Source organism: Periophthalmus magnuspinnatus, chromosome 3 (genome assembly GCF_009829125.3).
Source record: "Periophthalmus magnuspinnatus isolate fPerMag1 chromosome 3, fPerMag1.2.pri, whole genome shotgun sequence".
Lineage (NCBI taxonomy): Eukaryota > Metazoa > Chordata > Actinopteri > Gobiiformes > Gobiidae > Periophthalmus > Periophthalmus magnuspinnatus.
Window position 1 is genome coordinate 21,862,157 of NC_047128.1, and position 21,957 is coordinate 21,884,113.

Here is a 21,957-nt window from a genome sequence, read left to right on the forward strand (position 1 = left end):
AAAACATATAGATAAGCATGTAGTATCCCCGAAAAGGAAAAGTTACATAGTACGCATTTAATTACTATTGCAGTGAATGGCATGGAAGTCTATGGTTACTATCTTGCTACTATAATAATACTCAAAGACAGTTGCCCTGGGGTAGACTGAGGAAACCGAGGTTGCCAATCTGCGCCGTCTTCGCTTCCAACCGCTACCGAAGTGGGTTAAGTGTCTTGCGCAAGGACACAACGGCAGCATTCATCTGTGGGAGCTGAAATCGCACCGCCAACCTGTGGGTTAGTGGATCGGACCGCTTTACCGATGATGTTTTATGTCAAAAGCGGGATTTGAATCGCCAATCTTCGGAGCAGTGGACAAAGACTCTATCAACTGAGCCACTTTCGCCTGATGATGGTTTAAGTGTCTTGCCCAACGACACAACAGCAGGCCAAAAAAAAAAACAACCCAGCAAATCATCCACAGAGATATACAGGCCTTTGCTTTCCATCGATGTGTCTGGCGAAGGCAAACCAGGTGTGAGGGGTTGATGACCAGGCGCAGTGGGCGACAATGGCCGACATCAGATTATAGGCTAAAAAGTCTCTTAAATTACACGAGCTGGAGTTGTTTTAGCCTCCTGGTGGTGATTTAAAATAAGTATTCTGGGGATTGTGGGTGCTTCACGGTCTCATTTAAAGTTATGGATGGAGCTGCGGAGCGAAAGGTGAAGCTTATTATAGCCTACGTAATGAAATGTACAAATGTGGCCAAGTTGCTTTTTCCTCGCAGAAAACATAAAGGTGTTACCGTGGAGATTTATGTAAAAAGTTATTGCAGAACAGCGGTCGGCACCGGAGGGAAGGCGCAGGGGTAGGGTTGGAAAACTGTAAGTAGACATCGATTGAGAAGAATGGGAATGTTCCACAGTATGACATTAAATATACATATGTAGCTTTTTTGAATTACGGGTGTTTTTATTGCTTAAAAATACCTCGAAATATGACTTGTTTGCTTCACTCCGTGGGGGAAGATAAGTTTAATGCCATAATGTGGAAGATGCCCCTGTCAGAAAAGTTACTTACCGCGTCTTTAAAGTGAATATATAAGCATTATTAAGAAGATTATTAAGAACTGGCGCTTTTACAGTTAGTAGTTAGTAGTACTTGTAGTTGTAAGAAGAGAAAAGTGACCAAGGTAGAGTTTGTCTGGAAAAAAAAACCCAAAATACAGGGAGATACATGCAAAGTGCACACAGATAGGCTGGTACCTTCTTGCTGTGAGGCGAGAGTCCTATAGCCACTCCGCCAACTACTGCCAAAAATGCATTCCTTGACACTAAAGTCTGACTCCAATTCCCTGTTCTTGAGTATGACTATAAGAATCCCAAATATTTAGCTGCAATTTACGTCACTGCCTGTTCAAAAGTACACAACCCAAGCTTACACTTTCTCTTCTTACTATTCCGCTGGTTCGTTGTTGATACAGCCAATAGGAGTGGTTGCCATTCAACACCCCAAAATAAATACAAATTTAAAATGGACAAATCTCATCATCCAAAGTCTGAACTCTGCTCCAAGCCACACACTTTTACTGACAGAGGACTGGCTGTGGATCTTTTGATAAAAACGATCCAAGCGCATCATTGACGATTAGAAATGACTGAAGCGCAATCTGGCTTAAAGGGGTGGTTCCTGGTGTGGCGTGGTGTCACCAACTACTTGAAACTGCAGTTGTAACTAGAAGCAGCATGCAGTTTTTGACTTTGCACTACGGTTACCAAAAAATAAAATAAATAGACCAGAAACAGTTGATAATGGTACTTGTGAGAAAAAAGGGCCTTTTTTTTTTCTTTTTTTTTTTTTTTAGAATGAATTTAAATAGTTGGGGGTTGTATGGGATTATGTAACCTGTAAAAGGGCCCACCACATATTTGATATTAAGTAATACAGCAGCTTTAAGTAGCAGTTTTCTTCAGTAACGCAGTGCTCAAAAGTACCTGCTCGGCTCTTTGCTGCCGGCGCATTTACACAGTACCTGTCGTGTGTACTTATACTTCTAAGCGGTACTGCCGACGGGGTGGTTTGATCCCCGTGCGGCGCAGAGCTGAGCAGAGGTCAGTCTTTTCCTCCACTCCTCTTTTTCATCCTGTTTCTGTGTCTGTGGGCAGCCTCTCTCTCTCTTTCTCTCTTTCTCTCTCCCTCCACTCACTCTCCGCGCTTTTGTTGCCAGAGGTAATCTGTGAAGTGATCTTAATTATGGAGGTTCGGCCTGTTTTTCCCCTCCTCTTCCCCCCTCTCCTCACTTTCTATTTCTCTCTCACTCCTCTCCCCTTCATTTTCTCTCGCTCTCTCTTTCTCTTTGCCTTCATTTGCTCTCTTTTCCTCTGAACTATCGCTCCTTCGTCTCACCCTAATTTTCTCTCTCCCTTTCTCTCTGCCCTCATTTTTCTCACCCTCTTTCCCTATCATTCGCTCTCTCTTCCTCCTCTCCCCCTTTCTCTCACACCCTCTACTTCTTTTTCTTGCTCCCTCTGTCTCTTCCTCCTCCGCTCACATTCTCTTTCTTCCCAATCCCATTTTCACTCTCCCTTGTTCTCTCCATTCCCCCTCCATCAGTAAATCTTCTTCAATTTGTCTCTCACTCCTTTCTCTTTCTCTCCCCCTCACTTTCCTTTCCCTCCCCCATTTTTCTCTCTCTTTCATCTCTCCATCCTATTTTCTCTCCCCCTCTCATTTTCCCTTCCTCTTCTCACCATTTCTCAACTTCAATTTGTCTCTCCCTCAAACTGTCACTTCTCTCTCTCCCTCCAATCCCCCCTCTCTTCCTTTCTCTCTCATTCTCTCTACCTCTCTCCGTCCTTCCACTTTGTGTCTTTCTCTTCCTCTTCCGTACACGCTTTTAATCAAACGCTGTAGTTAGCTGGTAATGAGGGCGAGGGGAGAGGCACGCGCGCTCCTGCTTACACATGCTGCCAGGCACCAGAGGAGGAAGAGGGGGAAGAATAGGAGGAAGAGGAGAGAGACGAGAGAGAGGAAGAAGAAGAGGAGAGAGAGAAGGCAGAGGAGGAAGATGAGAGAAAGGAGTAGGAAGAGGGAGAAAGGAGAGGAGGAATAGGAGAAGGAGCGGGCTTGGAGGAGGAGGAAGAGAAGAGAGAGGAGAAATGAAAGAAAGAAAGAAGGCAGAGGAGAAGGAGAAGAGAGAGAAGAGAGAGAGAAGGGAGAAGAGAGAGGAGGGGGAGGAAAGGTGAGAAAGGAGAGAAAAAAGGAGATGAGGAAGAGGAGGAAGGGAAGTGGAGAGAGAGGAAAGAAGTGAGAGGAAGAGGAGAGGAGGGACAGAAAGGAAAGTGAGAGAGAGATGGGAGAAGAAAAAGAAGAGGGAGAGGAGAGAAAGGAAGGAGGTGAGGAAGAGGAGGAAGGGAAGCGGAGAGAGAGGAAAGAAAAGAATGAGAGGAAGAGGAGATGAGGGAGAGTAAGGAAAGAGGAGGAGAGAGGAAGAGAAGCGGGGAGAGAGGAGAGCGAGGCAGAAGATGAGCGAGAGAGGAGACAGGGTGAAGAGGAGAAAGAGGAAAAAGAGAAAGACGAGCGAGGAGGAAGAAAAGGGAGAGGAAGAAGACGACAGGTGAGAGACGAGGAAAAAGATGTAGAAGATGAGAGGGAGACGAGAGATTAGGGAGAGGAGAGAGAAGGGGAGGAAGGACGACCAGGGTTGGAAAGACAAACAATTATACACTTTCTATGACAGGTTTGTCAAGAAAATTACACAGCGAGCCTAAATGTATTTTCAGTGGTGCCACCCCCAGACTGAGTGCTGCAGAAGTAGGGTCAACTTGGGAACAGACTTAATAACTGTATCCGTGTGATTAGTTAACAAAGCTAAGTGAAGGACAAAAGCACACGCAAAAAGACTGGAACGCTAAGACAGTGGGACACTTTGTTGATCTGTTTTTAATGCAATATGTATTTAACTCTTCAAATATAATCCAGTTAGTTACTGCACATATAATACCTTGGTTTTTTTGGGATTTTTTGTTGGTTTTTTTTTCAGAATTCTCAGTCCAAAAAATGTGATTGTAATTAGATAGTTATTATTTAGTTTTTTTCGTAAATGAATGCAGTTAGTGTGGTTAAATGCGAAATATGTAACTTCACTGCCTGCTTGTCTCCATGGTGATATTTCTTCAACTGAAACTTCTCACATTATAGTATTAAACGTATTGATGTTGCATTTATTTCATCGCTGTTTTTTTTACGGCTTAAACATGCATTCTCGCTGCGAATCGGCTTGCCTATCCACAGATCTGACCTGTAACTTGGCCTGGTATGCCACCTGGATATGAATAGAGGAAATTATTGCTTGCATTTGACTCATCTTTCAGCCCGTGTTGCTAGGGCAAGCTGTAGACATTTTGATTACCTTGCAAGTAGACGTCTTACTTCGTTTTTTAACCCATGTGTTAAAATGCCAAAATACCCAGCATGCATTGTGTCCATGTATCTCAAACTAAGAGGAGAAGGAGGGGGGGGGGGGGCTAGCTTGAGGGGCTATACGGGGGTCAGACGCGATCCATTACACATACACAGCCCGGGCATTGATGAGATGATCCGAGCAGGATTAGAGCCACAATCCTGATGGACAAGGCAAAGGTGACCACGCGGAGGTTGGTCGTGCGTGTGCGTGTGTGTGTGTGCGTATGTGTGTGCGCTGTGATAATAAAATGTCCCAGCTGCGGTCATACTACACCCCCCATGCGGCTAAGGTCAACCCGGGAGCTACTTCCAGGTCACAGGGAGGTCAGAGGTTAGCTGCTGGTGCGTGTATGTCAATCAAGTTCAAAATAGTTGTGAGGCATTCGGGGCTGGAAAGAGGGTGGGGTATTTGAAATGCTGTTGTGTTTAGTATAATTTTGTTTTGTAGCTTTAGTTCAGTGGCGTTATTCAGTTAATTGTGGTTAATAGAGCTTATTGACGTCACTAGTCTTTTAAATGCGTAAGGTATGGTAGCCCTGTAGGGTCACGTTTTGGGATGTTAACAAACAAGCCCATTTGAAGCTCTTTTCAGGATAATTTTACGTAATTTGGACCAAAATTTGGACACAGTTATTTTTCTTTCAATCCAAAAGAAATGACTGTGTGGAAAGTATAAATGATTCATCCACCTGTTTCTATTGATGGTTACACTTTAATAAAATTTTGAGTGAAGAAATTATTTTAAAAAAGAAAAAGAAAAACATGTACTGCCCATTTTACCCATCTGTAGTGCAACTTTTCAGTATTCCTCCACTTTTCCAAACATTAAAGTAAATGTATAGTCTTTAAGATGGATAAATTGAACGTAACAACCCTATAAAGTATCCAAAATTTAATAACAATAAATACACAGAATTGTTTCCACTTCTGTTACAATTACCATCCCTTCCTATAGTCACCTCAAACACTATTGACAGGGATAACTCTGCAGACCGCTGGTGCGAGTGGGTGTGTGTTACAGTGCGCGGGCTAATTCCTCGGGGGTCAAACCAAAGGGGAGGGGCCGGGTTAAACGGTGCGACACAGAGGTCAGCGGCGATTAGCAGCCATCTGAACTTGTGCTGTTGAGGATCGCAGATCGCAGGAAGAAGAGGAGGAGGAAGAGAAACCAGGCGATGTGCAGAAATGCTATTGAGATATATATATATGGGTATTTGTGACATTGTGGGGACGTCCATGCTCAGTTCATTGGGACTTTCTTCCAGTACTGGGACAAAAATCAGGTTCCCCATCACATAATTCCCGTATTATTAGATCAGCAATGTTTAAAGTTCAGATTTGGGATAAATAGGTTAGGGTTAGGGTTAATGTTAAGGTTACACAAGTAGTGAGTATGGTTAACGTTAGGATATGAATGTAAGTCAATGTAACGTCCCCAAATATCACGGAAACTCAGCAATTGTGTGCATGTGTGCGCGCGTGCCCCATTCCTTATATTATTAAAGGTTGCCTCCGTGCTTAAGTAAGGCAAAGCAGATGGCCTTTTACATAAATCATGCTTATAAGATGATTATAGGCATCGGCACCCCACATTCTGCCATGAACAAGGGTTGTTTTAGGCTAAGCAAAAAGCAACGGCTAAAATGTGTGACAGTTTTACAGATTTGCAGATTTAAGTTTGATTTAAGATTTATTCTCTATTTTGGCTCTGCATTAGTTATTACGGCAGCGATATCTAGTCTTCCTGGTGTCCACATTTTGATGTATTATTTGAATTATTTTTTGCGAGTAGCTTTGTAAGTATTGTGTTTTCAGTGACGTTATATATTTTTGCACCTGGTCACACTAGTCCTGGTTTGGTTCTGGTTTGAGCCAATAGTGTAGTCCTGGTCCTGGTTTAGTTCTAGTCTAGGTTTATTTCTGAATTGGTGTCGATTTTTATGTTTTGTGTGAATGCAGTATTGTTAAATGATAGTTGGACAATTTTGGAAAAAAAAGAATAATAGTAAATAAATAAATGAATAATAATAATAATAATAATAATAACAATAATAATAATAATAATAATAATAATAATAATAATAATAATAATAATAATAACAACAATAATAATAATAATAATAATAATAATAATAATAATGGATCTCTTTTTTCCTCTTTTTTCATTACCAAATCATCCCATAATACTGTATTTACACATTGCCTATCGCTTTATATCAAACCATTTACCATCCCGCTTCTTCATGCCCCATTCTCCGCTTTATCCCTACTTATTCTATCCCTTCCAAGTTGCACCAAACAGGATGTTGAATATATGGCACAAGTATCTACAATGGGAAGTGCAGGCGAAATGGGGTAAGGGAGGGGCTGCTTCAGTTGTATTTGTGTGTTGGATTGTGGCACTGTTCCTTGATGTATGTACTATGTCAGGCTCTCATTGTCTCCTGGGTAAAGAATGAAGGTTCAAATACCTAGCATCTCTTAGCATCTCTCCCCTGGTGCTCCCAACGCCGGGCTTTGAAGTTCCCATAATCCATCTGTCATCTCGCGAGCAGGGAGGGCACATGTACACCACCACTCAATTACAAAATTCACTTTTTTTTTTTTCTTTTTTGCTTTGCGCAGACTAGGTAGGAATCTAATTGCATTGCAGATCTATCAGTTACATAAGTATTGGTATTGGCGATATTGTAATGTGTACGATTGTAAGAGTTGCAACATTTTGAATGCAATGATCAAAACCCGAGGGACTTTGTTGCATAAAACAGGAATCTAAAACCCGTGATGTAACGATAGTATTATGGTAAAGAATTTTGCAAGAAGCTTTGAATTATTTTAATTAATAACCAAGATGTTGGGCAAAAAGTTGAAAAAGTCACATAACAAAAGGAAAATCTAAAAGTGCTTGATGGTTCAGCCTATTCAAATTTACCAGAATCATAACACTTAAATTTGACTAAACAACATGTGAACAACATAGACCATGATCCTTTGCTCCATTCCAATGCAACCAGATTTACAATACCACAAAACTACCTGCCTGGCAAGTCCATAAGGAACTCATTGGTCACTCATCATTTTGAATAAAATTAAAGTCTCTCACCCCAGACTAACAAAGTTTAGTGCTTTGGTCATTGATTCTGCAGAAGTTCTACAATGTTTTTAATCCTGTGTGGTATTTTTTTTCCTGTTTTTTCCCCTCACAAGCCATCATATTTGTTTTGATATGGATGGAACATGCATGTCTCTGATTGGCTAATCCACCTGTCAATCACACCCATCTGAACTTGTGGAGACTCAGTCAGACTTATAAGTAAAGTAAAGAATTGAAGAAGTGTGTATTCTGAACCCTAGGGGACAAAATAACACTATAAAAATCTAAAACCTGATGCAAATGATTGCTCTAGAATAATTCATTACATTTTTTATGGAAATAAAGTTGCATTTTCTCCTCGTACAACCACACAAACACACTCTAAAGTTAAACTGTGATAACACAATACCAGATTTCCATATAGTTAACATCGTAGCGGTGACTAGTAACTGTATAGAAAACATGGGTTGGTATTGCTTTGAAATCCCAGCTTTCTCACGCACTTGATTGTGTCCCTGCACTGGCTCTTAGCAGAACAGCAGAACAAAGGCTGTTTGTTGTGGGTGGAATGCCTAAAATGCTTCCTACTGCTACAATTATGAACCAATCTGATTTAATGTGCATTGTTTCAAGAGTTTAAAGGCATACTATGTAACTTTTCAGATGGGTGACCTGCGTGTCTTTGGAATGTTTATTTTGTACTTTTCTTTTTAACTCTTTTCCTGCATAAACTGCCACTTAAGTGAAATAAAACTATGATAAACATTTGCCACAGGTACTATCCCACTAAGTAATAATTAGAAAAACATGAAAACCTGCCATATGCACTTTTAAAGACGTGTTTGCGAGTGTCTTTTTGTTGAAGCTTGAGAGTCTAATAAAGTTTGTCGCAGTTCTTGGTGTTAAAATCATATTTAATTGGGGGAACGCTTTGTTGTGAACGGCTTTAAAGATGGGGGAAACTTCAGATAAGCGACGGCAAAAATAACAACAGCAGCGGTTGCAAATTACGGCACAGAAACGCATTTGATTTCCATACGCCACAGGGCTCTTTTAAGGCGCCTACCTTTTAATTCCTTTTCATATTTTACACTCAATAGCAAACAATAAAACACCTCAGATCTCAGTGTCTGGATTCTCGTTTACAACAGACACACACAAAAAAAACCTCCCCCCTCTTTCGACGCATCCTCAATGGGAAGAAGATGAAAAGATTGTTTTGAGAAAGTCGAAAGGAAATTTGACATTCTTTGGTTGCCTCTGAAACTTCCAATATTCCGGCGTAATTGTTTCATACAGGCTATATATCTTCATTTGGGGGGTGCTGGTGAGATGAAGCGCGCGCGGCATCTTCTTAGTGGTATAAAAGGCAGCAAAACCCATCTGGTTGGGTGATCCGCGGCTGGCCCTCTCGCGCTCATCACTGAAATAATACTCCCTCTAATGACTCCCACATATTCTGAAATCTCCCTTTTGAAATTGGTCTTGGCAGATTATTTGCAGGTACTTGAGTTGCATCTGTTTGCAATTTTGCAAATGTGGAAGACTTTAATGGCGGACAGGGCGGGCAGCGGAGAAGAGGCTATTTTAATCCTGCCTGGGATAACAGCGGCTGTCAGTCTGAGAGGGGCTGGTCAGCGGCCCGCACCTCCAGCCAAACTACTGCTCCAGCACACTTCCTGCTTCCTGTGGAGTGGATGTGGTGGACGTAGAGGAGGCTGCTTGTTGGGATGACCGTGGCTTGGGAGTACCTGCTTGTCTCCATGGAGATGTTATCATTTTACCTAGAATGTTCCACAGTATGACATTATACTTATCTATATTGCAATGAAATGCAACAGTCTTGGCCACCTCAATGTCCGCTCTGACTCTGAAAGTGAAAATTCCATAGAATTTTTGAAAAATTCAAATATTATATTTATAATTGTTTGAACGCATCGCAAAGGCTAACCAGCGATGTATGTATCTACCTCTAAGACTATTTAATTTTAAACATATCTTTTTAACATTATACATGCCTTTATTTGTAATTATTCAGTGTTTTATGTTGCACTTTATCACCGAAGAAAATTCCTAGTTCGTGACTTTTGTTCACTGACAATGGCAATAAAAGTCTTCTGATTCTGATTCTGATGTCATAATTAATATCCAAAGCGTTGTTCTTTTCAGTCCAAAAAGCATAAAACGCACAATTTGGCGAAATGCTTTAATAACTTAGCTGATTAGCCATGAGTGAGCTTTCAAACTTTATTATTTTTTTTGGAAAGTCAATGGGAAAAATGAATGGAACTTTGACTTCTAGAACAAGGGGATGGATGGTCGCTGTTGAGCTTCATAGTGTTTGTATTGCTCAAAAATGTCTCACAAACATTATTACCGTGAGCAGGGCCGTGTCTCCACAAACCTTACCAGTAATCAGTAAGTTAGATAAGTATAACGCCATATTAGACAAGCAGGTGTTGGAACAGCGCCACTAGAAAAGTACATTGTTTAGCTTTTAACATGGGTTTATCAGTACGTTTAATGATTACTACTACATGCCATTTACTTTTCCGTCTCCCTTCTCCCTTTAGTCCGCCTCTGTCATGCTCTGAGTGAGGCACAGATGAATTTAGTCACAGTGAAACTTTGACACTCATAAGTACTGGATCACTTACCCCTAAAGGCAATACAACGTGGAAGTATTAATGTCACCTTATGCAATATCACCCACTTCTACGTATGTTACTATGTAAAGTAAAGCAAAACAGAGGTAACAGCCATTTGGCATATTTGCAACTAACAATTCCACTTTTTACTTCTATTATGAGTACTGCAATCATGTAACATTCCTTAAACTCACGCCCTAAGCTGCAAACATATAGCGTTACCCCCCCACAACAACTAAAACTACTTATATCCTACCACACTGCACAGCTATGTTCCTCTGAGCTCTTTGCTTGGTTTCATTTCATGTGAAAGCGGGTCATTCTATGCGCCCATTCATGTGTTAAGAATACAAGAATATTCATTGTGCATAACTTGATGACTCACGGTTTTGTCCTCCACGTTTTTTTTTTTGCCTTTAATAGCCTATGTGTAGCGCAAATACAATAGGATTTGGAGATCTCGCAGCTGACCAGGTATTTGCATTGTCCGGCCGGCCTAAAGTGCAGCCATCAGCGGACTTAAACCCAAAGCTCGAATGATTGCGACTTCCACTCTTATTATTTCTAGCATGTGGCGAGCAGCTGACCAGCTAAGCCCCCTCGCCCCCTCCCTCCCCTCTTTTAAAAACTGTAATAAGGTGCACTATTGTCCTATGGCCCACCCGCAACACTGTAATTGCATAGGTGGTTACAATTACATTAATTACATATTTCATCAACACTGTTTACCCAGCGGCAAGATGAATGGCCAGTCCGAACTTTCAACTTTTGCTTTTTTTCCTTGCGTTTTGTTTTCAGGCATTTATCTCACTCCCTTTCTCCTCTCTTCTTTACTTCTCCCTGAGTTTTTTGCGGTTGTTTTATTAGGAGCAAAGGGAGGGGAGGTGCCAGTGAAGGAATTATGCCGAAAGTGTATGCCTTGCAACTTTTCCCCTCCCTGTTGGGAATGTTTATTTGAACAGTAAGCTCGTGATTTGAATATTTGTAATCCATGCTTAAATTTACAGGCCAGATGAACTTTTTGGCACAGAATGGCAACCATAAGTAGGATTTTCAGAAAAGCTTTACAAAATTTTAAGCCATGTGCAAGGCTTATATAATTTAGATGAAGGGGGGGAAGGCACAAATAAAACAGCCCGCGTCTTATTTACTTTACATGGTGGGAGAGAAAACCTGCTTGGTATGGCACCTGACGTAGAATATGCGTGAGAGCGAGGATTGTCAGTATGTGCACACATTTAAAACAGCATCCAAAGCTAACAGGCAGCAGTCTGAGAACGGAGAGTTTGTCCAAAGTGCCTCCGGTTGTTCTTCATGAGAGAATCAAACCGGTGTTAATTTCGTAGACTAAAATATTTTTGATACAAGTGAAATAAAAAGTTATCAAAATGACTAAAATGATGATAAAATCTACGACTAAATTCAAAAAGAGCACTGAAACGGCGTAGTCGACAGGCGTAGAAATTTGAGCAAATATTTGTCAAAAATATTATTAGTAACACGACTTTTCCTCATGCTCAGTCAGGGTTTTGATGAGAAAAAGGCCACGAAAATGTGCCATATAAATGAACCGAATATGTGTGAGGACAGGAAGGGCATCTGGTTTATAACTTGCTGAAATGTGCTTGTGAAACAAACATCAGGAATGAATGGCTAACAAGTTTCATTAACCCAGTTTCCTTCTCACATCAAAAACGGGGTTAAATCAAGTTCACGGGGTTTTCAACAGCTTGTGAACAAATACACTTGTCCTGCAGAGACACACAAAAGAATGACAAAGTGGTTAGCCCCTGTTTTGCCCTACAGTGAGATGGTTCAAGGTTCAGATCCCTGTTGATATTGACCAGGTATCGGAAAGTACCGATTCTCATGCAGAAACTATCAAAACTGAAAATGTCAAAAAAACACATTTTTAAATTAAACTTTTTTGAAAAACTGTATTTCTATTTCCTCTTCTGTCCAACAATATAATATAACACACAATATGATTAACTGAAAGATCAATTCAAGCGGGGTTTGAGCGCAAAAAACTCCAAGGAATAATTTTTTTTATAGAGGACATTCATTGCATTTCTACTAAAATCATTGGTATCGGTATTAAATCGATATTGTGATCCCTAGTATTACTTTAAAAAATCACCGGTATCACTCATCATTCGCGAGCGCATGTCGACTCCTCTCAGGAAAGCCTATTTTTGGGATTCGAACCTAGCATCTTCTAGCTGTTTGGCAAGTGTACTAACAACCGTACCACTGCTCATAACCAAATGAATTTAAGCTGCCATAACACCACCTCTCTTTGGTCCCATGGTTGTCAGGTTATCCTTCCGGAGCGATGGAGATGCAGAGGAGGCTCCCAGGGAGACAGGGGTCAACCAGGCAAACCACTAAAACTAACGAACGCATTTAAAAAAAAACGATGCTAATCAGTCCGAAGGGGGGGGATACACCTCTCTGCCTCATCAACCCACCACGATGCACACAAGCTGGGATGGCGGACTGCACCGAGTCCCCTTAGAGTTGGTGTGGTGGTGTGGATGTGCATGCAGAGAGGGTGTTTGGGGGTTAAGTAGAACCAAATTAGCGGATGGGAGAAGTGCGCGCGGTGCTAGCTTGCTCTGTGTGGCTACTTCTTGGTGAATGTCAAGATGATTTAGCTGCTCTCGTGCGCGCCGTCTGTCTCTGAGCACCGGCCCTCCAATCACCGCTGCGGGCTGTCTGTTTTGTGGCCTCTGCGTGCAACAAATGAATATTAAATCAGGACAGGACGGAGGGGGAGGGAGCGAGGGAAAGGGGGGAGAAGGGACGCACAGGCTGGGGAGGATTCCTGGATGCAATGGTTGATGGCGATTTTGTTGAAAATAAGTGGCGATGTAACTAGGTTTGTCAAAAGTATCAAAAATCTACAAAGAAATCTACAAAAAAAACACTCATTTGAGCAGGTGTCGATGCCAAAACAGTCGCATTTGCAGAAAATGAACCTTCCCTGAATAGCTTTAGTATAAGACCACGTAGAAAAGTATACGCCCATGGATCACTACGAAACATGCATGGACGACACATGGTAATATAAAACAAAGTAATATGATTTAATGTTGAAAATCACTTTCTATTGTCTAAAGAAAGAGTGTTTTTAATTATCGGAGTGGTTTTGGAATCAGTATTGAGCCTATTTACTGAGCCTATTCCTTAGTATTGCTTAGTAATAGATGTAGTATTGTAACGAGTTGTTGATAAGAATTGTTGTCATTAAGTTTTCCGGTAATACAGAGACATGAACAGTTCCGGTTAATGTCATTGAGTCATGGTAATTTGATTTTAAACAGGAACAATGCAATTTGTTTTCAAATTATATTCAAATTGTACAATTTTGTGAATTTGCATTTAGATATTGGATGGGTTGTAAGCTCTATAATAAGAAATAATTAGACATTACAGGTTTTGAAATCGATTTTCAGTTGTTTTTTTTAAACAAAAATAAATAAATATACAACTTACCGAATACATCATCTAACACTTTTTGCACCCACTAATCACACAATCAGATTTACATGCGCAGATGAGGTGCTTTGCTCATGAACACAACCGCAAATGTTAACCAACCGCCTTCATCGTTCTGTTACAATTAAACCAAAAGAAAAAAAATCTGTTCCCATTTTCACTTCTGGTTCCTCTATTCGCTATTACAAAATCACACTCATACAAGCAATGAGACGTGTCTTGCCCAAGGACACTACAGCAGACACACAACCTTCAATATTTCATTAAACATTTTTTCTGTGATAACCAAATCAAATAAAACAACCCATTCAATTGTCAGTCTGCACTTTCAGTTCCTGTCTACCCAGCGATCACTCATCAGCCACATTCACACAGGTAAAGCAACGTGTCTTGCTAAAGGCCACAGCTGTAGGGATTTAACCAGCAACCTTTGGGTTAGTGGTTAAATAGTCCCCATACCAAGCAACTTCCATCCCAAATGATAAAACCCACGCCTTTATATATTTAAATGCAGTTGTATCACCTCCCCACTCATCCCTCTGTGATTTCATTGAGGTGTGCGTGGTGCCTTCCATGCCAGCGCTGCTCCTCTATATCCCTGTGAACATATTGTGCGTAGTGATGGTAGCGAGATGGGTGAGGGAGGCGGGAGGAGGAGCGAGGTGAGGGGATTGGGGGGGGGGGGGTATGCCAGTTGGGCTAACAGCTGAATCATGGCTCCTCCGCTGCTCCTCGTGGTCTTTGGCAGTTAGCGGTGTGAAGAAGCCTTCTCTTTGAGGGCATTATATAGATGAATGTACTCGCCGTGGGCTGACACACACATACACACACCCACACGTCTTCATGTGGGTGTGGACAGAGAGTACAGGGCTGTGTAGAGGATGGGGTAACAGCATATGACTATTTAAGTAATCTGGAAAACTTTTGTTGCATAACCTCTGGAAAACAGCTGGTAAGATGACATAGGGGTCAAGTGGACATACACATGACTACATGTTGTTACAAAGTTAATGGGTTTTAAAAAAATGAAAAAAAAGAAAAAAAATTAAACAAATTAACCAAAAAAATTATAATATTAATTTGTTAAAAAAATAGTAATTAAAAAAACATATAACAAACTAATTTCTATTTTATTCATTGATTGATCATCTTTTTTCTTTTAAGTCTGAAGCCCTTTCAGTCATAACCAGTTCCATACGGTGTGACTATATCGGGCAGCGCAGGTGAATCATCTTGCCCAGGGACACAACAACAGTATACGCCAAGATGAAGATTTGAACCGGTGACCCTGTCGTTAGTGGTCGCCGACACTCAACCTACTAAGCCATCGCGCTCCAACTCAAAAAAGAATACATACTTAACCAATCTAAGAACTAAAGGTATAACGGAGTAATTATAAGTATAGTTTACTCAAAATGATCCCCAAATTCGACTTAACTGGTGAAGTGAAGTTGAGAGAAATGCACACACACATCATCTGTTCCATTCTCATTTTTGATCATGAATTATTCTTTGATATTATTTTTGATTTGGCGCTTGTGTTTGGCAGAAAAGTTATGCAGCGTGAATGGAAACTGATGCAGTAAGTAACACATCGGGATCTAAATGAGTAAAGCGGAGTGTAAGAAATAAATAATAAGTCTAACTACGTGTGTTCAGCCCTACCTGTTTATCCCCCTATTCCGAGCTTGTAATGCAGCATTCTGTCACTTTATGCTTGGTTTAGTCTTGTTCAAAAGGAGAATATCGTTGTTGTTTTTTCAACTGCAACTTTGTAAGCTTTATCATTGAAGCTAATTACATGTGGTGTTTCATTATTTCCCATCCATACCAGATACTAGTCACATATTTAACAATACCTGAAGTTTTTTTGGAGTAGGGTTATTGACACAGAATTCCTAGTGTTATTTTTGGTACTTTAATTTCACAGTTAGGGTGTTTTATAATTTTTTTTTTAATTATTATTATTTTTATTTTATTGTATTTGATTTTTTATTTTATTATTATTATTATTATTATTATTATTATTATTATTTTCAAATATTAGCAATTTATTTTTGATAAAGCAACTGCATCTGTGATAGTAGTATTACAATTATAAAAAAAAAAAAAAAAAAACAGGCTTCACCCATTGTTTAACTTCTGAAAATTCATATTTTTCATGTTTTTTAAAATGTATTTATTTTAAAATTTTACACATAAATCGACTCTTGGCTGAAGGAGCTGGAGGAAGTGTCTGGGGTGGTGGAGGTCTGGGAGTCCCTGCTTAGCCCATGATCCGGCCCTGGATGAGTGGAAGAAAATTGATGGATGGATAAATGACCTATATGAAAACATTAAATGAAAATGAAAAATGTACTTAAAATACATTTCTCTATCATATTTATACCATTTATATACAGAAAAAGGTTTCAAATCGCTCTAACTCTTTTTCCTGGATTTCTGAATGCACATTTTAAATTTAGGAACTGATGTGAATAGGCCGATGAGGAGTCTGCTGGTATTTTTATGAGAATTCGAAAAAGTGTTTATGAGTCCGGAGTGACCCTACAGGGCAAAGCCTTCTTTTCACTTTATAAGCCCAGATCTGGGTTAAGGCATCCCATAATATTAACGTGAATCTCAACATAGACACAAATACCACGGCTGCCGCAGATGGAAAAGTACTAACTGTTTGAGGGGGTGTTCAAGGAGTGTAGGACTAAACAAGCTCCTCTGTAGGCCTCTGTGAACTTGTAATATTTGCGATGTAGCCTGGTTTAGTTCTCTCGTTTTCCTCACTTCACCCCCTAAGAAATAAAGAAATAAGAGTGAGATTTTCCTTATCGGGATTTTGGCACATTCCATAGAAGATTAGGCACATCTGTTGTTTTGTGTATGTGCAGGAGAGGCTGCATGTGACTGGGACTCAGAGTGTATAGAGAGGCAGACTTTGGCCTCTGCTGGACTGTTTGAAGGACTCTAGAACACTGTAGTATTTGCCCACAGTACTACATACATATGTGTGTGTATGGGTCCAGGCTGCAGCCAGCCATCTACAGAACCTCCTTTTGTCTGACAACGGATCAGTCGGCGAGGTGCACATATGCAGAAAGCTATTTGGAAAGGCCTCCTCGTAGCTGTCAGCTTTTATTATGCGCTGAGGTGTCATGTTTGTTAGGAAGCTGAGTGCAGATGGCAGAGTGGAAGAAATGGATCACTAATTTTAACAATGATTAATGAACAGAGATGGAAAATGAATTACATCGGACTATTGGAGGCGAGGAATATTTTCTCTGAAAATGTTAAGTTGGGCTGCCAGGCAGCGGGCCGTGCTGGGGAGTATATTGAGACGGGCGGGGGAAGAGGGGGGAGAAGGGGGCTGTTTGCTTGTATGTTTGTGTGTGTGTGTATGTGTGTAAGGTGCTTTTTCTCCACATCTTGTGTAGAATCAACACTTCACTGCTCTTGCCTATTACTTTAGTGCTCGCCTGCTTAAACACATTCACTTTACCCACATTGTTTTCCCCCTGTGTGCACTGCACTAGCACACTCTTTAATAAGGTAAACACAGCAAAGGTTACACTGTCTTAAGACGTTAGCCTTTTTCATTACTGCACACTGCTTTAATATCAAATCATAGATGCTGCACATTGGATCAAGTGTCAGTAGCTTTAGCTGTGATATTTCACTCTGGAAGAACAATTACCTGTCGGGCCTGCTTCCCTTTGAGCTGTCTGCAAACCTCTTTAATAACTGCGCATTTAGGCTGATTATAAAACAGCAATTAAGCGCCATTTAGAAAGGAAAATACACTTTTAAAGCACACTGGCCTCTCCTCTCTCTTCTCTCCCAGCACAGCTCTCGCAGGTTAAACCTGAGCACACACATCATGTTACACACTAGAATCTCATATGGCACTATCAAACACAGACACCACTTTCCTCATTGCGTGCCATCATCTGAGCGCTGCTTTCTAAAGACAACCTGTGCCTCCCTCGCCCCCTGGCATCCCGCGCACGCCGCTGTCTGCCGAGGTTCGCCGGGTGGGCGGTTAGCGCTACATGCTTTAATAGGTAGATGTGAACTATTTTGAATTTAATTAAGGGCCTGATGGGAAATTTGTAAAGGGAGAAATAACAGAGCGACTTCTGGCAAGTGCAAGTGTGTGTGCGAGAAAGAAAGAGAGAGAGATGAGTAGAAAGAAAGAGTGGTAAGGGGCAAAAACAGAGAAAAAAAGTGAAGACAGAAAGAGAAAGAGAGAGGAGAAAAGAGAGAGGGAGAGAGAAAAGAGGGGGGAGTAAGGGGCAAAGAGAGAGAAAGGCGTGAGGGCAAAACGAGAGGAGGAGCAGAGGGAGAAAGAGAGAGTGAGAGCGAAAGAAAGGGAGACAAAGAGGTAGGGAAAAGGACAAAGAAAGGACAAAAGAGAGAGGGTATGAGAGAGAAGACAGGGAGATACAGGGATAAGAATAGAGAGATTGACAACATGAGAGAAAATTTGTGAGCGGGAGTGGGAGAGAGAAAAGTAGAGAGACAACGAAAGGGAGAGCAAATGAGAGGGACAGGGTAAAAGAGAAAGAGAGAGGAAGAAGGTGGAAGAGAGAACGAAAGAGAGAGAGAGAGGGAGCGATCTCAGGTTACGGCGGCATATGCTAAGCTCTCACAAAACATACACAACGCCTTTGGTGAACAAGGTAGTCTCTGGGCCCCTGGGAGCCAATTTAGAACGTGACTTAAGGCGACGCTGCGGAGTAGTGTGAGCGAACGAGCGCAAGTGTGTCTGCTGTTCGGAGTTCTCCTCGGGATGCTGCCTAGAGAGGGAGGGAGAGGAGTGAAAGAGGAGAGAGAGATAGAGAGAGAGAGGAAGTAGTGCTGTTTGGGTCTGGGTGGCCCTCCCGAAGACCCCCCACATCTGTGCACCCCCGCTCCCCCCTCTCCCCGTGCACTACCTTCCGAATATCAAGGAAATTCAAGTCCACTTTCTAAACATTACCATATTAGTTAATTGCAGACACAGATGTGCTTTATACTTGACTGATTAATAATTGATGGATGTAAGAGTGTTCCTGGGTCATTTGGTGTTTTCAAACCAGTTGTACAAAACGCACAAGGTAGACAAAATTTGTAAAAAGTTTTGTATTATGCCACAATTTGCCATTTTTTCCGATTTCATCTTACTTCCAGATCTGTAGAATGACGTAATGCAATTTGAAATTTATTTATTTATTATTTTTTATTTAGCCTTTTTTATTATATATATTTTTGTTATATATATCTTTAATTATATTTATTTATTTTATTTATTTATTTATTTTTTGCATTTTTTTCCTTCAAAAGTCCAGCCATTGCCACGATTCTGTGACTAGCAAAAGTAAAGTTTGACAAGGGGTAACTGGTACAGCTTTAGCATTTTTGATTTTTGATTTTTCTTATTATTTTTTTTTCTATAGAAACAACACCTACATATACTTAACAACCAAAACATATTTCTGAACATTTGGGAGGGTATTTTTTGCAAAAATCATATGCAAAGAACAGCCAGACGCACTTAGGAATAACATCAATATACTAAACAGAAATCTCGACAATTATTATCTTAGCAAACTCCGACAGGTTTAAGTAAATGTCACAAAGAATGAAAAGTAAACCGCAGAGTTTTTGTCAGCCGTGAGGAAATATGAATTTTAAACAAAGGCAGGTTTTTGAAGTGGAGTTCATATCCTCTGTGTTTACCTGTGCGTTCCTTCGTACTTTAAAGGGGAGTGGCAGACTTCTCTACACATACTTTGTGTCGACTTGATTATTTTTTCGGAGTTAAGCGCTGGGGCTTCAAGGCTGGATCACATAACAGACTGTGCACTGCTGTGTGGGCTTCACTGGCACTTTGGAGATCAGAGCGTCTTGTTTTATAAGGTTGATTTTAAAGGTGCGCTATGTAACTTATTTTTTGCATTCTGCTTCATGGAGATGTTGTTGCTTTGCCTAAAATGTTCCACAGCAAAGTATTACATTTTTTTTTATCTCCAGGGAGACAAGCTCGTAATGCAAGCAGGCCAAGTAACAGGTCAGATTTGGGCTGCTCAAAGTAAAAATGCATGTAAGATAAACAAAAAATTATAATAAATTAAAAGAAACTGAACAAATACAAGATAGAGATGTTTAATGACATACTGTGGATTATTACCAGCAAAGCAATAACATCTCAGTGGAGCCAAGGAAGTTAGATTAAAACCATATGACAATGATTTAGGTAAAATTCATGTATGGGAACGTGGATCTAAATAGTTGGACTGACAAAAAATGCAAAATTTTCTCTGCATTTGACCCATCCTTTTACCCTATAGCATCGAATGCTATCGGCAATCGCTAGAATTGCGGTTGCGGACTTTCCATTACCGTAACTCCGCAACCAATTGTGCTATCATGTAAATTCAGACGGCGTCTCAAAGCAGAGGCATGGGGCTCTTTAAATATTTTACTTTCATTCCATAATCTGCTTACATTGTCCCTCAAAGATGACCAATCAGAGCGCAGGTGCCGCCGAGATTCTCCCAGATGGATATGTAAAATAGAGGTAGTTGTGTGAAAAAAGCCAGTACATCATTCTGATACTTCCTTTAACATGATTTTAATGGCTAAAAAAAAAAAAAAAAAAAAAAAAAAAAAAGTCTAGCCGAGCTATAATGGTGTATAATGTACTCAGTCCTTAAAGGGTTAATGCTGCGGGGGCACCCTTTTTGAAGCGGCACCCAGGGATCTATCTCTACATCTTGACCTATAGCTTCACGGTTAGGAGTACCTAGCTGGAGGACAGGCCTAATACACATGCTTTTGGTTGAAGTTACCCCCACGTGATCTGGGAATTGAACCTCAGACCTTGAAGAAAATTACCACTATATAACACATTAATTTGTAAGATGGTTTCCCACATGTTTTTTCCATTTTATTTTGTTAGTATTTTATTGCTTCATTCCACTTTTTTTAAGATGCGTATCTGACACTGAAACACGCAATTTATTTGTCATATTAAACCCGTCTTTTTAACCAAATAATTTCACCACCTGTTTTTAATGTTCTATTGCAACTTAAACCTATTAGAAAATCATTACCTTCTGTTCTATTTACATCTCCCATTGCCTCCCTTATATTTTATCATCTGTTGTATTCCATGACAAAACCTGAGTGTCAAATGATCAAATGAGACTCCATATTACATTTCCAAAATCTAAACCCTCATATTAAACATCGCTGAGACAGACATAGGCCATTGCAGTTCATATATTTGTTGATTACTTTTGCATGTGCTGAAGGAAAGAACGTGGCTTGATGCTTTGAGTAGATTTACTACCCGTGTGTAACAAACTTATCAAGCTTCAAACATGTCTAACTATGTATTTTTTTGTATTTTTTCCAGATCTGAAATCGTCTCGTCTTCCCTTGCTGTCTGCAGAGCTTCTTGGTTGACATCCGGAGCGGTTGGTTTGTCACAGGTACCGTCACACCAGTCGATGGGTTGCTAAAGACAGAGGAGGATATTAAACATGTCAAACTCGCAGACACAAACGCATATGAAAAGTCTTTTGTTGGTTTCGTTTATCAGAGTCTTGTCCGTCGAACGCCATGCTGGTGATGCTTTCAGGAGAAGGTGTTAGCGTAATGTTCCACAGAATGGCATTAAAATGATGTGATGTATTAATTCAATAACAGGTGTTTTTAATGGTAAGAAAATACCTTTAAAAACATGTTTTCGTTCTGTGAGCTGGCTCGCTTTTCCACAGATCTGACGTGTAACATTAGGCCTGTCATGATAATTATAACTAAGTATATAAACTTATCGTTCAGTTTATGAAAGCTGGAACAATACAGTGGTCCCTCGCTATATCGTTGTTCACCTTTCACTGTCTCGCTGTTTTGCGGATCTTTTTAGTGCAATTTTGAATCCTTTTTTTGTTTTTTTTTACATTGTATTGTGTTCTGCGTCCTGATTGGCTAAGGGACTGTAGACCCTTGTCAATCAGTCTCTCCCCCCCGACAAAACCCACAAAGTCGATGAAACCTTCTGCACCGACGAAGATTTGAACTTTGAGAGAGTTTAAACAAGAGAGAAATGTGAGAAAATGTTAATACCTGTCTGAGAAAAGTGTATAAAGTGTGTGGTGAGGGGTTTTACAGCCTTAAATCATATATAATAATTGTAAAAATCAAAGCTGACTACTTTATTTTTAGAACGTAACCCCTGCGATAAACGAGGGACCACTGTATGTTTTTTTATTTATTTATCGTGTGT

At 40.4% G+C, this 21,957-nt stretch overlaps 1 protein-coding gene across 2 annotated transcripts in view; it reads left to right on the forward strand.

The window, feature by feature from the left end:
• The window catches only part of znf536 (zinc finger protein 536), a 294,307-nt gene that overhangs the window by 23,913 nt on the left and 248,437 nt on the right, over positions 1–21,957 (forward strand). For both annotated transcript variants that reach the window (XM_055231159.1, XM_033985229.2), the window contains exon 2: positions 21,085–21,160. The gene's annotated coding sequence lies outside the window, so the exon portion shown is untranslated. The remainder of the gene's footprint in view (positions 1–21,084; positions 21,161–21,957) is intronic.